Genomic DNA, 9,781 nt, shown 5'->3' with positions numbered 1-9,781 from the left:
ACCAGTAACAGAGGATGCATTTCCATAATGTGGTTTCTAGAGATGTAACATTTAGTTCGAGACGTATAGCAGTATTGCCTACACACCTGGGTAATTTTAGCAACCTTCTTAGCAGCTGGTTTTGGATTACCTCCAATTGGGTTAGATTAACAAAGGACCCCCATATTGGGATTGCATATGCTATTGTTGCAATCACCTTTGCCTTGAAAACTTTTAACACTGATGGAATATGGAAAGCCCCATCTGAGAAGAAAAAACGCAGTAGCGCAAAGGAAAGGGCTTTAGCTCTATTTAATACATATGCAAGATGGACCTTCCAGCCCATGTTGTGTTGGAGAAGGACTCCCAAGTATTGAAATTTAAAGACTTGGTCAATGGCTTTTCCGTCTATTCTCCAATTATAGGTTTTTCGACTCTTGGTGAAAATTAGAACTTTGGACTTGGCATGATTAATTGTAAGAAAATTTGATTTGCAGTAAGCATCAAAAATTTTCAGTGCCCTCCTAAGGCCTACTCTTGAGAAAGATAGGATCACTGCGTCGTCTGCGTAAAGTAGAAGGGGGCAACGATATTGGGCAAGACGGGGGGCGTGGATCGTTTCTTGAGAATCTATCAGAGGCGCCCTCATATCACTTATAAATAGATTAAAAAGGGTCGGAGCAAGGATACATCCTTGACGGACACCTCTATTGATGGTTACTGAATTTGAGAGGTCGCCGGCTGGGGTGATTCTCACCCTTGCGGCTGATCCGTCATGCAATTTAGTTATTAGCCACAAAAGTCTTTTGTCTATTCCCCATCGTGCTAATTTTCCCCAAAGTAATCCCCTGGGGATGCTGTCAAAAGCGGCCTTTAAATCAATAAAGGCTGCACAAAGTTGGCCTCTATTTGGGGCGGAATATTTCCGGGCAAGGTGGTATAAAACTAAGACATGATCAACCGCTGACTGATTCGGTCTAAAACCAGCCTGTTCAGGCCCAATCAGGTTGTTCTCTTCGGCCCACTTAGTAAGCTTAGTTAACAAGAACCGTGCATATATTTTCCCAATTATTGACAATAAACTGATATTCCTGTAATTTCCCGGGTCATCTGTCGAGCCCTTTTTATGAATTGGAATAATAATCGCATCCTTCCATATTCTTGGGACCTTCCCACTGTTGTTTATGGCATCAAAAGTAACGGCCAGGATTTTCGCCCACCAGTGTGCATGAAGTTTTATAGCTTCCGCCGGGACTAGGTCGGGACCGGGGGCTTTTCCAACTTTGAGATTGGAAATGAGTCCGTGGATTTCTTCCGGGTCAGTGGGTGGCCAAAGAGGGAGCTGCTCATAGAATCCATTGATTTTATTAATATTAAGGTCTGGTAAGGCAAAATAGTTCCTTAGAAATGATTCCCAAACTGGGGCAGGAATAACGGTTAGTGGGTAACTTTTAGATTTTCTGTTAACCAACAGCCAGAATTTTCGGGAATTACGGGTATTTGAGGCAGCTATAAGTGCATGCCAGCGGTTCAGTTGCCATTCCTGTTTGGCCTTTTTTTGCACATATTTGTAAGCTGATTTTGCCTGATAGTACTCTTTGGGAAGCATAGTCGCCCCTGAGGATTTGTAATCATTATAAATAGCACAAAGATGTTGTTTGGCTTGTTTGCAATTACGGTTAAACCACAGTGCACCTGTCTTGGAGTGGGCCCGATTTACCTGGTGGGTTGGGACAGTAAAGAATGACGTGAGGTCATTCAACAGATTGGCAAATAGATTAATAGTTTGATCGTGTTCATATGAGGTTATGTCAAGGGCTGAATAGGTTTGTATGATCTCCTGCTGAAAAAATTGAGAATATTTTTGAGCCTGCGTTACAGACCACTTTATACCCTTCACTCGTAATGCCGTATTAATGCCCTCTACCGGGTTTTCTGTGTTAGTGTCTAATTGAGTTGGATGACTGTACTCGTCCCCGTGCCAGTCTAGGTCAAACATAGCAGCAAGTGGAAGGTGGTCACTGAACTGAATATTGTCAATCTTAAAAGAGAGAGCTTTCGGCATCAGATCACTCGAGGCTAAAAGGTAATCTAGTACACTGTTTGATTTTATGCCTAGGTGGGTATACTCCCCCGGTATATCGGGAGGGCAGCAACCATTCAGGGGTACTAGGTTTAAGCGAATAGCCATTTGGTAAAGAAGTACTCCCGCCTCGTTTACTTTAGAGTCTTTTGAGGTTCTCCTCACGGCGTGTCTCAAATCATAATTGTCGAGGCATGGAGCAGACCACCATTTAGCTTTAGTTAAATCGACCCAATTTGCTGCTATGCGTGCGTTAAAGTCACCCCCAATTAAGGATTGGCTATTGGAATATTTAACTCGGCATGATACTAAATGATCTTCTAATATTTCCCATCTATCGTGCAGTTCAAGGGACGAACCCCCTGGCGGGAGGTAGACATTGGAGATTAGCAGTGATACTTCCCCCCCCCAACATCAACCCGGATAAAGCATAGGGGGGAGCAGTCAAAACTAATGAAAATTTGAAATGCAGCTTCAGTGAGATACCAATTACTAGACCACCTTTCGGCCGTCCTCCTTTCTGGGAGGGGCAAGCTGGAAGAGATAGAAGGTCGAATCCGTTTATAACAATTTCACCCTCCTCCCAAGTTTCTTGCAATAGAATGATATGGAACGAATTGATATACGACTGGAATTCTGGGTCACATTTTTTCCTACGCCAGCCAGCGATGTTCCAACAGAGGATCGATATTGGTGGTTTTTTGGGTTGTCCGGCTAACCGTCATTTAAATTCTTGTGGGAAGCTCTTATGCAGCAAGGACGCTCCCTTAAAGAAGTCCGTTATTTTCCTTTGCTGAGGGTTGACGTCCTGGTGTGGTGAGTCTTTTGCTCTGGTGCGCGCCAGTTGTGGTGGGTCTTTTGCTCTGGTGCGAGCCGGTTGTGGCACGATCAAGTCGCAAGGGCCAGACTTTTTTGGGGGCAGAAAAGAGTTAGCATCCTGGTGAGTAGAGATAATATTTGGCGATTTTAGCTGTCGGGCCCAACTAGGCTCTGAAGAGGCTCCTGCCAAGTCCGCTGGAGCCGTCCTCTTTGGGGATCTAACCGAAACACTTGTGATCATTTGATTTATATGTCCTGCTGGGTCTTCGGACCACTCTGTGTTGACTCTCGACACTATAGTGTCTTCCTCACGTAATTTTTGGATTTTTGGTGGAGAAGCCTGACTTGGAGTGGCCACTACCGTCTCAGGTCGTGGATGGTCTTCGATGTATGTTGATTCCAAGTCCGGCATGGAGGGATGCAGGGGCGACGATTTATCCAGGGGAGTGTTATCCTGAGATTCATTCTTTGATCGGTTAATTTCAGAGGGAACAGATAAGTCTATTAAAAGCAGGGATGAGTTACCAGTGTGAAGGGGAGGAGAAGAGTCTGCCTCCAGCAGTGAGACCTTCCCATCCAATGCCGATGGCACCTTATCTGCTGGATATTGGGGGATTGTTGTTTCCACCTCCATGGGGCATGGCACCGCTAAGTTAGAGTGGGTATTATTCATAGTAACTCCGTTGCAGGCGATACTTAGGAGCTGAAGTTTAAGTGAGTCCAGCCTATTTATAATTTCTTGTTGTTCCATCGCTGGTAACTCTCCAAAGGAGGCGATAAGCTCTCTTTCCTCCTGGGGTGTCAAAGAGTTACTGGCACAATCATAGTGTTTAATTGTAGGAGTGGGGGTACTATGGGACTGGCCCCGACATGAGGTGTACAGCTCAGCCCTCTTTTGTGGTTCAGGATGGGAAGGTTGTACCGTCTCCTTGATTAATCTCTCCGATAGGAGGGGTCTAATTATGGAGTCCATGAAAACTCTCGTTGGAAAAATGCCAAGACTATTCAAAAACGCTTTTTGCTGAATAAGAAGAGAGGGGATTTTTGCAGAGCGGAAAGCCAGCATTATTCTCTGATATCTGTTCTGGCGGACTAAGGGAAGCACAGCACAAAGATCTATTTGTGATGTCTCGAGTTTTAGAAGCCATCTGAGGTGCTCTTTTGACCCATGTAGCGTTGTCCAACTTAGGTCCCTTTCCCGGAAGGTTAGGGAAATCTTCCTTGGATGTAGAATCAGGGATTGGCGATTCAGTGCGGGGTTGAGATTGTATTTGCAGTTCTTCATACAATCAGTGTTTGGTGGAGCTTTCTGCCGGCACAATGGAACATCTACTCCCCCATCTTGGGCTGTCTGTGCCGGCTGGTCATCCAGTTTTTGCTGAAGGCTATGCAGCTGAGAGGATAGGCCGTCAATTCTCTTAAATATACAGTTTAGAGTTCTAATTATTAGATGGAGTTGCTCGCATCCTGTGCAGTCCGATTCGGCTACCAACTCCTCCTTCGGATAGGGACCATCCCCATTTGTGTTACCATTAGCGTTTCCAATTTGTAACGTCTCAGGGGCCTCATCTTCTGATGTTGTTTCAAGGGCAGTTAGAGGATCAAAACGATTTTGAGTTGCTATTGAGTAGGTACATTCCTCGGGGCCTCTCCCTCCTTTAGGTGAACCCTTTCTTAATTGCTTAGGCCTCGGAGAGGATAATGCCTCGTCAGAGTCTCTTGGACGTTTTCCATGACCCATAAGTCAATTTTGCAGGAGAACCGTCGTGGGCACTGTACTGGGGAGCTCCTTAAATCCTTTAGTCTTCCTCACAAGAATACTACCACTTCCAGGAGAGTGGTGCCATAAAATTACTCACAGTAAGGCAGTTAGTTCAAGCCTCTTCCTTCCCCTCTTCCTTGTTCCTAGGATTTTCGAGACAGCTCGGTTCCAGCAGTCGGGCAAAATTCACTTCGTAGTACGCAATAAACTAAAAGCTAAAGGAAAGAGCTGGTCGACAGGGCAGAGGATTTATGCCCAGGAGAACCTTTCACTTATCTCTCCCAGTTAGGGAGGCGGCGGCAGCCATGGCGGCAAGTCCGGCGTCAGAGCAACCCAGATAAAAAGAAAACAAAGATAACACAAGCAGCGGGATACTAAAAGATACTAAAAGACAGCCAGCACAGCCAGCATATCATTAAAACTCCCGGATAAAAACAAGGGAGGATAAAAACCGCTTAAAACCACTTAAAAACTCTGATAAGGGTAAACAAAATTACTCGGAAACTACCTTCGCCGCCATGTTGGATTCCCCTCCAAGCATCCATCACCTCCCCCAATTCTTGAAGGGTAGTTTGTTAAAGGACTCCGAGGGGCGTCGCCTCGTCCGAAACCTATGGAGGCTAGGGCCTAAAGCGCGCTCCCGAGCGGTAACCCCTCGGGGAGCGCCATGGGATGTGCATCTCGGGGGCTCCCCCTGCTGGTGTTTAACCCTTCCCGGTTAGACCGGATAGTCTGTTAGGGCCAATGCCTCTTACCTGTAATCAATAAAGTTGTGGCCATTTTTCGCCCATTAACCTAAATTCTGGTGTCCGGTGTCTTTATTTACTCCAGCTGTGGGAGGGGGCGGGAATAGCCACGCAAACAGTTAAATCAGTGAAAAGACAGAATTTGAGTCCATCATAACAGAGTTTTACCTTTTGGGTAAAATTTACAAACTATTACTCAAATATGACACCGAGCCCGAACAAGCAAAACCTTATATGACAAAATGGATGCAAAAATTTTAAGAGCAGTTTACAGTGGAACAATGAGAGCAATTATGAATAAAGGAATAAAAATTACTGCAAGTTAAGCCCTAAAACAAAATTGGTACAGTGGAACCTCGGGTTGCGGACATAACCTGTGATGGAGGCACTTCCACAACCCGCAGCGTTCGCATGTTGAAGTGCTGCGTCTGCGCACGCGCTGGCGCAATTTGGCGCTTCTGCACATGCGTGAGCAGCGAAACCCGGAAGTAACCCATTCTGGTACTTGCGGGTTTCTTTTTTTTTTTTTAATATTTTTATTAAGTTTATGAAATACAGAAAAAAGAATAAAAGACAGATATAGAAAATAAAATAGAGAAGTTGCGAATTTCCATGATCCTTTTTTTCAGCAAATCTAATGGACTTCCCCGCATCTTCCTAACCCTGCGTTCTCTGTGATACAAAACATCAGCAATTTGTTAACTTATTTCAAAACTTATTGTATCTTTCATTTTATCATGTTACCTAGTTTCCAAAGTGTTGTAACCCACATCTTATACGTTTTAGCTTAAACATAATAAAGTTATTTCATTATTCCACCTCTGACTTCTTGTACCTTAATTTCCATTTCATTAATTTACAATTGCTGAAGCTAGAGTTTCCTAAAAAGTGCATTTTTTAACATTCATACAACTTATAATGTTTTTTCAAATAGTCTTTAAATTTTTCCCAGTCTTCCTCGATTGTTTCTTCTCCCAAGTCTCGGATTCTGCCAGTCATTTCGGCCAGTTCCATGTAGTCCATCAACTGCGCCTGCCATTCCTCCAGCGTGGGTAAATCTTGTGTCTTCCAATGCTTAGCAATCAGGATCCTTGCTGCTGTGGTAGCATACATAAAAAAAGTTCTATCTTTCTTAAGTACTCTCTGGTCCACAATGCCCAGAAGAAAGGCCTCCGGTTTCTTAGGTAAGGTAAATCTAAGTACCTTTTTCAGTTCATTATGAATCATCTCCCAAAAGGCCTTCACTTTCGGGCAAGTCCACCAGAGGTGAAAGAATGTCCCTTCCGCCTCTTTACATTTCCAACATTTATTGTCAGACAGGTGATATATCTTAGCAAGTTTGCGGTACTTGCGGGTTTCCTGCGGTCCACACCCCAAAAACACGTAACCTGAAGCGGCCATAACATGATGTATGACTGTACAAATATGTTCTTTCAATATATATAACTTTGAAAGATATACAGAAGATGAATAATGAAATGAATGGACAGTGCTGGAAATGTCATAGACCTCAAGGAACCTTCTTCCATTTATGGTGGACCTGTGAAAAGACCAAAAAGTTTTGGAGGAAAATTCATTTTGAAATGCAAAAAATGTAAAAAAACAACAACAAAAAACCCTACATTTACATTGGACCCCAAAACTATGCCATTGGGAACGACTCCTTCAGCTACTGTATTGTGAAATCATCAGTGGAACGATTTAGTTATATGACCACAGCAGTCAGAGTGGTGTTGGCTAACATATGGAAATTTGACATATGTCCTGAAATAGATGCATGGAAAGAGAAACTATCAGAATATGCAGTAATGCTTAATTTTGCAATATTTTTGAAGATAAACTTTAATTTTTTTCCAATCTTCTTCCACCGACTCTTCTCCTTGGTCCCGGATTCTGCCAGTCATCTCAGCCAGTTCCATGTACTCCATCACCTTCATCTGCCATTCTTCCCGGGTGGGTAGATCTTGTGTCTTCCAATACTTTGCGATGAGTATTCTTGCTGCTGTTGTGGCATACATAAAAAAAGTTCTATCCTCCTTTCGCACCAATTGGCCGACCATGCCCAAGAGAAAGGCCTCTGGTTTCTTCTGGAAGGTATATTTAAATACATTTTTCATTTCGTTATAGATCATCTCCCAGAAGGTCTTAATCTTTGGGCACGTCCACCAAAGGTGAAAGAATGTACCTTCAATCTCTTTACATTTCCAACATTTATTATCGGGAAAATGATAAATTTTTGCAAGCTTGACTGGTGTCATGTACCACCTGTACATCATTTTCATTATATTCTCTCTTAAGGCATTACATGCCGTGAACTTCATACCAGTGGTCCATAAGGATTGTTAGAAAGATGTTGGGAAAAGGAAATTATGTGGTTTTAGTAGAAATGACATAAAGGATTAAGTAAAAATGAGTTGGTGAAAGAGAGAATGTAAAATTTATAGTATACTAAGACAAATTATTAAGATAAACATAAGGTTGGAAGGATTTGCTGAAACAACAAATTGAATTAGAATACAAAAATGGGAGGTGTGAGGAGGTCAAGGAAATAAGTGAATGTAAGCAAGTGATGTACAGGTTTGATTTGTTTTTTTCTTTTTTTTCTTGTGTTTTCTGGCTTTTGATGATTTTCTTTTATATATGTATTGTTTTTTCTTTTTATCACTGATTGTTATTATTCTCTTTTTTCTGTAATCTTTAAAACCCTAATAAAAATTTATTTTTTAAAAAAACAGAATATGCAGTAATGGCAAAACTCGCCAATTTAGTAAATAATAGACTCGTGGAGGAACATAAAAAAACTTGGAATCTTTATAATTTGTATACAACTTAACAGAACTGTAACAAAATGAACATCTGTATCGATTTGTATAATAGACCTTAGGTTACAAAAATATTTCCTGTTTAAAAATAGAAGCTTTGTGTGTATATGATAAAGAAACATATAGTAGAAGAAATCTTGTCTGTCTGATCTAGAAATGAAATCATATTTTTAAATAATTTTTGTTTTAGATGTTTATAATCATATATGGTATTTCTCCAATAGCAAACTACCTAGAATTGGAAATAATATTTAGTACACTAACCTTTGTTTAACTCTTGATAAATGTCAGCTTGCTGAGTTATTTTGTACCATTGTGATGCTGGACCAGGTGGGCCATTGGCCTGATGATGATTATTTAAATTTCTATATTTTAATGTATTTTTAATCTTTTGTTGGAAGCCGCCCAGAGGGGCTGGGGAAACCCAGCCAGATGGGTGGGATATAAATAAATTATTATTATTATTATTATTATTATTATTATTATTATTATTATTATTATTATTCCTGGGACTTTGTGGAGAGCCCACATTCAGCTGGTTGTTCATCAGCTGGATTGGCTCCAGATGGAGTATCGAATCAGGTTCAAGGTTTTGGTGCTAACCTTTAAAGCCCTAAACTGCCTGTCACCTTTCTTATCTGTGGGAATTATCTTTCAATACACCCCCCAAAGAGCGTGATGCTCACCTTAGAGCAACCTACTGGTGTTCCCTGGCCCAAAACATATCCAGCTGTCCTCAACCAGAGCCAGAGCCTTTTTGGTGGAACGCTTTGTCGAATGAGACCAGGGCTCAGTGCAATCTATCTCAGTTCTCTCACTCGCTGGATCATCACCTTGTTGTGGTGAGTGGGCTTGCACATTCCTATGAACCTTGTGAGTGAAGCCATTGGGAATCTCGTACTCTCAGCAGGGTCACCCAAGGCGGTAAGGTCAAAGGGAATGAAATATATTCAGAGTCCTGTAGTGATTTCATGCTCTTTATTGCAGCTTGTAAAACAGTGATTGAATTGCCCCCCAAAGCTCAGGCTTTTATATACATTATTTACACAATGAGTCCCGTGTGTTTTTCTGATTCTGCTTCGATCCTGGAGCCTGATTGGTCTTTTTCTGCAAGCCAATCAGTTGTTGCATTCTAGGATCCTACTTGCCTATTGTTCTAGGATCCAAGCTTAGTACATAACAGGGAAGGAGCTAGACAAAGAATGTTCCAAGAAGTCATCAACGGCAGAACAGGCGGATGATAACAAGCGGTATGTTACAACGGCTGTGAAGAAGGATGAAGGCTGCAGCAGATAGGATCTACCAGTTTGTCGTGACTACTCATGCCATCGGAACAGAGCCTTACTGCGAAGACTGTGCGTTGGTCAGCATGCACTGATCTACACACATGAAACAAATTCACACACAGGCGTCTTCCAAAAACCCAACCCAAACCTCAATAGTCCCATGGCGATCGGCAAATGGTTACAGGGGCAGGATCATGAAATCTGGAAGCCCCTAGTCATGAACCAGCACATGGGCGGTGGATACAGATTCAGTCGTTCTGACTCAAGGAACGAGGCAGTTGAGC

The sequence above is a fragment of the Podarcis erhardii genome (genome assembly GCF_964252035.2).
Source record: "Podarcis erhardii genome assembly, chromosome: W".
NCBI classification, from domain to species: domain Eukaryota; kingdom Metazoa; phylum Chordata; class Lepidosauria; order Squamata; family Lacertidae; genus Podarcis; species Podarcis erhardii.
The sequence above is the reverse complement of the archived record's forward strand: the minus strand, read 5'-3'. Positions refer to the sequence as shown.